This window comes from Solea senegalensis, unplaced genomic scaffold (genome assembly GCF_019176455.1).
Source record: "Solea senegalensis isolate Sse05_10M unplaced genomic scaffold, IFAPA_SoseM_1 scf7180000014324, whole genome shotgun sequence".
Classification (NCBI taxonomy): domain Eukaryota; kingdom Metazoa; phylum Chordata; class Actinopteri; order Pleuronectiformes; family Soleidae; genus Solea; species Solea senegalensis.
In genome coordinates, this window is record NW_025321021.1 from 115 (window position 1) to 6,459 (window position 6,345).

Below are 6,345 nucleotides of genomic sequence, written 5' to 3' on the forward strand. Positions count from 1 at the left end.
TAGGACTAAAATTGACTTGGACAGTTAGTTCTGACCTCACCAGATACCAGGGATCTCAAAAGCTTTACATGCTAACAACTAGCCACATGCTCAACCAGAATTTGGGCTACATCAGATAAACTCAAGCTAAATGAGATATAATAGACATAGTTAAGATCCATTAAAAAAGGGTCATTTGCTGCAGGATTAGATTACATTTCAAAGAAAACATGTCAACCAAGCAATGCCAAACAGAGGCGCTGTGGCTTAGCTGGTCAAAGTGCCTGTCTAGTAAACAGGAGATCCTGGGTTCAAATCCCAGCAGTGCCTTGTATTCAGCTGTCAATGGCAGCTTTGTCTTTAGTGACTAAATTACTTTGCTCTTAAACAAGTCAAACAGCATGCTCATAGTTAACCCTACATTACTACTCAAATTGATACTTTACAATACATGTAAACATGAAACTGTACAGAATGAAAGTTTTTAAACTTGGATTAACACAGACATAATAAGACTTGGAGTCGAGTTACTCCTGCATGTTTAAGTTCAATCAGAACCACAGTTGGACTAAAATTGACTTGGACAGTTAGTTCTGACCTCACCAGATACCAGGGATCTCAACAGCTTTACATGCTAACAACTAGCCACATGCTCAACCAGAATTTGGGCTACATCAGATAAACTCAAGCTAAATGAGATATAATAGACATAGTTACGATCCATTAAAAAAGGGTCATTTGCTGCAGGAATAAATAACATTTCAAACAAAACAAGTCAACCAAGCAATGTCTAACCGAGGCGCTGTGGCTTAGCTGGTCAAAGTGCCTGTCTTGTAAACAGGAGATCCTGGGTTCAAATCCCAGCAGTGCCTTGTGTTCAGCTGTAAATGGCAGCAGTGTCTTCAGTGACAAAATGACTTTGCACTCAAACAAGTCAAACTGGATGCTCATAGTTATTCCTACATTACTACTCAAATTAATACTTTACAATACATGAAACTGTACAGAATGAAAGTTTTTAAACTTGGATTAACACAGACATAATAAGACTTGGAGTCGAGTTACTCGTGCATGTTTAAGTTCAATCAGAACCAGATTTGGACTCAAATTGACTTGGACAGTTAGTTCTGACCTCATCACATACCAGGGATCTCAACAGCTTTACATGCTAACAACTAGCCACATGCTCAACCAGAATTTGGGCTACATCAGATAAACTCAAGCTAAATGAGATATAATAGACATAGTTAAGATCCATTAAAAAAGGGTCATTTGCTGCAGGAATAAATTACATTTCAAACAAAGCAAGTCAACCAAGCAATGTCTAACAGAGGTGCTGTGGCTTAGCTGGTCAAAGTGCCTGTCTTGTAAACAGGAGATCCTGGGTTCAAATCCCAGCAGTGCCTTGTATTCAGCTGTAAATGGCAGCAGTGTCTTTAGTGACAAAATGACTTTGCACTCAAACAAGTCAAACTGGATGCTCATAGTTATCCCTACATTACTACTCAATTTAATACTTTACAATACATGTAAACATATAATATCCATAAGATTTGGAGTCGAGTTACTCCTGCTTGTTTAAGTTCAATCAGAACCACACTTGGACAAAAATTGACTTGGACAGTTAGTTCTGACCTCACCAGATACCAGGGATCTCAACAGCTTTACATGCTAACAACTAGCCACATGCTCAACCAGAATTAGGGCTACATCAGATAAACTCAAGCTAAATGAGATATAATAGACATAGTTAAGATCCATTAAAAAAGGGTCATTTGCTGCAGGATTAGATTACATTTCAAAGAAAACATGTCAACCAAGCAATGCCAAACAGAGGCGCTGTGGCTTAGCTGGTCAAAGTGCCTGTCTTGTAAACAGGAGATCCTGGGTTCAAATCCCAGCAGTGCCTTGTATTCAGCTGTAAATGGCAGCAGTGTCTTTAGTGACAAAATGACTCTGCTCCTAAACAAGTCAAACTGGATGCTCATAGTTATTACTACTCAAATTGATACTTTACAGTACATGTGAACATGAAACTGTACAGAATCAAAGTTTTTAAACTTGGATTAACACAAACATAATACGACTTGGAGTCGAGTTACTCCTGCATGTTTAAGTTCAATCAGAAAAACACTTGGACTAAAATTGACTTGGACTGTTAGTTCTGACCTCATCAGATACCAGGGATTGCAACAGCTTTACATGCTAACAACTAGCCACATGCTCAACCAGAATTTGGGCTACATCAGATAAACTCAAGCTAAATGAGATATAATAGACATAGTTAAGATCCATTAAAAAAGGGTCATTTGCTACAGGAATAAATTACATTTCAAACAAAACAAGTCAACCAAGCAATGCCAAACAGAGGCGCTGTGGCTTAGCTGGTCAAAGTGCCTGTCTTGTAAACAGGAGATCCTGGGTTCAAATCCCAGCAGTGCCTTGTATTCAGCTGTAAATGGCAGCAGTGTCTTTAGTGACAAAATGACTTTGCACTCAAACAAGTCAAACTGGATGCTCATAGTTATCCCTACATTACTACTCAATTTAATACTTTACAATACATGTAAACATATAATATCCATAAGATTTGGAGTCGTGTTACTCCTGCTTGTTTAAGTTCAATCAGAACCACACTAGGACTAAAATTGACTTGGACAGTTAGTTCTGACCTCACCAGATACCAGGGATCTCAAAAGCTTTACATGCTAACAACTAGCCACATGCTCAACCAGAATTTGGGCTACATCAGATAAACTCAAGCTAAATGAGATATAATAGACATAGTTAAGATCCATTAAAAAAGGGTCATTTGCTGCAGGATTAGATTACATTTCAAAGAAAACATGTCAACCAAGCAATGCCAAACAGAGGCGCTGTGGCTTAGCTGGTCAAAGTGCCTGTCTAGTAAACAGGAGATCCTGGGTTCAAATCCCAGCAGTGCCTTTTATTCAGCTGTAAATGGCAGCAGTGTCTTTAGTGACAAAATGACTTTGCACTCAAACAAGTCAAACTGGATGCTCATAGTTATTCCTACATTACTACTCAAATTGATACTTTACAATACATGTAAACATGAAACTGTACAGAATGAAAGTTTTTAAACTTGGATTAACACAGACATAATAAGATTTGGAGTCGGGGTACTCCTGCTTGTTTAAGTTCAATCAGAACCACACTTGGACTAAAATTGACTTGGACAGTTAGTTCTGACCTCACCAGATACCAGGGATCTCAACAGCTTTACATGCTAACCACTAGCCACATGCTCAACCAGAATTTGGGCTACATCAGATAAACTCAAGCTAAATGAGATATAATAGACATAGTTAAGATCCATTAAAAAAGGGTCATTTGCTGCAGGAATAAATTACATTTCAAACAAAGCAAGTCAACCAAGCAATGTCTAACAGAGGCGCTGTGGCTTAGCTGGTCAAAGTGCCTGTCTTGTAAACAGGAGATCCTGGGTTCAAATCCCAGCAGTGCCTTGTATTCAGCTGTAAATGGCAGCAGTGTCTTAAGTGACAAAATGACTTTGCACTCAAACAAGTCAAACTGGATGCTCATAGTTATTCCTACATTACTACTCAAATTGATACTTTACTATACATGAAATTGTACTGAATCAAAGTTTTTAAACTTGGATTAACACAGACATAATAAGACTTGGAGTCGAGTTACTCCTGCATGTTTAAGTTCAATCAGAACCAGAGTTGGACTCAAATTGACTTGGACAGTTAGTTCTGACCTCATCAGATACCAGGGATCTCAACAGCTTTACATACTAACAGCTAGCCACATGCTCAACCAGAATTTGGGCTACATCAGATAAACTCAAGCTAAATGAGATATAATAGACATAGTTAAGATCCATTAAAAAATGGTCATTTGCTGCAGGAATAAATTACATTTCATACAAAAAGACTCAACCAAGCAATGTCAAACATAGGCGCTGTGGCTTAGCTGGTCAAAGTGCCTGTCTAGTAAACAGGAGATCCTGGGTTCAAATCCCAGCAGTGCCTTGTATTCAGCTGTCGATGGCAGCTTTGTCTTTAGTGACTAAATGACTTTGCTCTTAAACAAGTCAAACTGGATGCTCATAGTTATCCCTACATTACTACTCAATTTAATACTTTACAATACATGTAAACATATAATATCCATAAGATTTGGAGTCGTGTTACTCCTGCTTGTTTAAGTTCAATCAGAACCACACTAGGACTAAAATTGACTTGGACAGTTAGTTCTGACCTCACCAGATACCAGGGATCTCAAAAGCTTTACATGCTAACAACTAGCCACATGCTCAACCAGAATTTGGGCTACATCAGATAAACTCAAGCTAAATGAGATATAATAGACATAGTTAAGATCCATTAAAAAAGGGTCATTTGCTGCAGGATTAGATTACATTTCAAAGAAAACATGTCAACCAAGCAATACCAAACAGAGGCGCTGTGGCTTAGCTGGTCAAAGTGCCTGTCTAGTAAACAGGAGATCCTGGGTTCAAATCCCAGCAGTGCCTTGTATTCAGCTGTAAATGGCATCAGTGTCTTAAGTGACAAAAAGACTTTGCTCATAAACAAGTCAAACTGGATGCTCATAGTTATTCCTACATTACTACTCAAATTAATACTTTACAATACATGAAACTGGACTGAATCAAAATTCTCGAACTTCGACAAACACAGACATAATAAGACTTGGAGTCGAATTACTCCTGCATGTTTAAGTTCGATCAGAACCAGAGTTGGACTTAAATTGACTTGGACAGTGAGTTTCGATCTCATCAGATACCAGGGATCTCAACAGCTTTACATGCTAACAACTAGCCACATGCTCAACCAGAATTTGGGCTACATCAGATAAACTCAAGCTAAATGAGATATAATAGACATAGTTAAGATCCATTAAAAAAGGGTCATTTGCTGCAGGATTAGATTACATTTCAAAGAAAACAAGTCAACCAAGCAATGCCAAACAGAGGCGCTGTGGCTTAGCTGGTCAAAGTGCCTGTCTAGTAAACAGGAGATCCTGGGTTCAAATCCCAGCAGTGCCTTGTATTCAGCTGTCGATGGCAGCTTTGTCTTTAGTGACTAAATGACTTTGCTCTTAAACAAGTCAAACTGGATGCTCATAGTTATTCCTACATTACTACTCAAATTGATACTTTACAATACATGTAAACATGAAACTGTACAGAATGAAAGTTTTTAAACTTGGATTAACACAGACATAATAAGATTTGGAGTCGAGTTACTCCTGCATGTTTAAGTTCAATCAGAACCACACTTGGACTAAAATTGACTTGGACAGTTAGTTCTGACCTCACCAGATACCAGGGATCTCAACAGCTTTACATGCTAACCACTAGCCACATGCTCAACCAGAATTTGGGCTACATCAGATAAACTCAAGCTAAATGAGATATAATAGACATAGTTAAGATCCATTAAAAAAGGGTCATTTGCTGCAGGAATAAATTACATTTCAAACAAAGCAAGTCCACCAAGCAATGTCTAACAGAGGCGCTGTGGCTTAGCTGGTCAAAGTGCCTGTCTTGTAAACAGGAGATCCTGGGTTCAAATCCCAGCAGTGCCTTGTATTCAGCTGTAAATGGCAGCAGTGTCTTAAGTGACAAAATGACTTTGCACTCAAACAAGTCAAACTGGATGCTCATAGTTATTCCTACATTACTACTCAAATTGATACTTTACTATACATGAAATTGTACTGAATCAAAGTTTTTAAACTTGGATTAACACAGACATAATAAGACTTGGAGTCGAGTTACTCCTGCATGTTTAAGTTCAATCAGAACCAGAGTTGGACTCAAATTGACTTGGACAGTTAGTTCTGACCTCATCAGATACCAGGGATCTCAACAGCTTTACATACTAACAGCTAGCCACATGCTCAACCAGAATTTGGGCTACATCAGATAAACTCAAGCTAAATGAGATATAATAGACATAGTTAAGATCCATTAAAAAAGGGTCATTTGCTGCAGGAATAAATAACATTTCAAACAAAGCAAGTCAACCAAGCAATGTCTAACAGAGGCGCTGTGGCTTAGCTGGTCAAAGTGCCTGTCTTGTAAACAGGAGATCCTGGGTTCAAATCCCAGCAGTGCCTTGTATTCAGCTGTAAATAGCAGCAGTGTCTTTAGTGACAAAATGACTTTGCACTCAAACAAGTCAAACTGGATGCTCATAGTTATTCCTAAATTACTACTCAAATTGATACTTTACAATACATGAAATTGTACTGAATCAAAGTTTTTAAACTTGGATTAACACAGACATAATAAGACTTGGAGTCGAGTTACTCGTGCATGTTTAAGTTCAATCAGAACCAGAGTTGGAC

At 38.3% G+C, this 6,345-nt stretch overlaps 12 non-coding genes across 12 annotated transcripts; all 12 read left to right on the plus strand.

Annotated features, from left to right (window-relative positions):
* Positions 1-235: 235 nt before the first annotated feature.
* trnat-agu lies at positions 236-309 on the plus strand. The gene has a single exon. It is a non-coding gene; the product is annotated as a tRNA-Thr (tRNA).
* Positions 310-777: 468 nt separating this feature from the next.
* Positions 778-851, plus strand: trnat-ugu. Its single transcript has one exon. It is a non-coding gene; the product is annotated as a tRNA-Thr (tRNA).
* Positions 852-1,311: 460 nt separating this feature from the next.
* On the plus strand, positions 1,312-1,385 carry trnat-ugu. Its single transcript has one exon. It is a non-coding gene; the product is annotated as a tRNA-Thr (tRNA).
* Positions 1,386-1,814: 429 nt separating this feature from the next.
* On the plus strand, positions 1,815-1,888 carry trnat-ugu. The gene has a single exon. It is a non-coding gene; the product is annotated as a tRNA-Thr (tRNA).
* A 460-nt stretch (positions 1,889-2,348) lies between these two features.
* trnat-ugu lies at positions 2,349-2,422 on the plus strand. The gene has a single exon. It is a non-coding gene; the product is annotated as a tRNA-Thr (tRNA).
* Positions 2,423-2,851: 429 nt separating this feature from the next.
* trnat-agu lies at positions 2,852-2,925 on the plus strand. The gene has a single exon. It is a non-coding gene; the product is annotated as a tRNA-Thr (tRNA).
* Positions 2,926-3,393: 468 nt separating this feature from the next.
* Positions 3,394-3,467, plus strand: trnat-ugu. Its single transcript has one exon. It is a non-coding gene; the product is annotated as a tRNA-Thr (tRNA).
* Positions 3,468-3,927: 460 nt separating this feature from the next.
* On the plus strand, positions 3,928-4,001 carry trnat-agu. The gene has a single exon. It is a non-coding gene; the product is annotated as a tRNA-Thr (tRNA).
* A 429-nt stretch (positions 4,002-4,430) lies between these two features.
* On the plus strand, positions 4,431-4,504 carry trnat-agu. Its single transcript has one exon. It is a non-coding gene; the product is annotated as a tRNA-Thr (tRNA).
* Positions 4,505-4,964: 460 nt separating this feature from the next.
* trnat-agu lies at positions 4,965-5,038 on the plus strand. Its single transcript has one exon. It is a non-coding gene; the product is annotated as a tRNA-Thr (tRNA).
* Positions 5,039-5,506: 468 nt separating this feature from the next.
* On the plus strand, positions 5,507-5,580 carry trnat-ugu. The gene has a single exon. It is a non-coding gene; the product is annotated as a tRNA-Thr (tRNA).
* Positions 5,581-6,040: 460 nt separating this feature from the next.
* trnat-ugu lies at positions 6,041-6,114 on the plus strand. Its single transcript has one exon. It is a non-coding gene; the product is annotated as a tRNA-Thr (tRNA).
* The last annotated feature ends 231 nt before the right edge of the window (positions 6,115-6,345 follow it).